This window comes from Penaeus monodon, chromosome 21, assembly GCF_015228065.2.
Source record: "Penaeus monodon isolate SGIC_2016 chromosome 21, NSTDA_Pmon_1, whole genome shotgun sequence".
In the NCBI taxonomy this organism is placed as follows: Eukaryota; Metazoa; Arthropoda; class Malacostraca; order Decapoda; family Penaeidae; genus Penaeus; species Penaeus monodon.
Window position 1 is genome coordinate 27287658 of NC_051406.1, and position 394 is coordinate 27288051.

The window sequence follows — 394 nt, forward strand, 5'->3', positions numbered from 1 at the left end:
TACACATTTAGGTTGTAGGAGCACATAAAAAGATATGAAATACTCCCAGTTACAATGAAATTAACAAAAATGAAAACATCATTTCCATTCATTAGATTTTCGCGACTATGTTAATACACAGCAAGCTCTTCGTGGCCCCAGGGGTTTGGCCAAATTCGTATAATAAATGAGCTGTCATAATGGTGACTGAGCAAAATCATGACGATGTTCGCGTCTTTATGTTATGTACTAGTTATTGCCAGGTTTCCCAGAAAACTTCCTTTGTTCATAGATTTCTTGAAGTAAATGCCTATAAAGCAACAGAAAATGAATTTGTCTAATTATGAGATTATCATTTCATTTAAGAAATACAATTCATTTTAAAAATATACAAACACGTACACAGATTTATAAA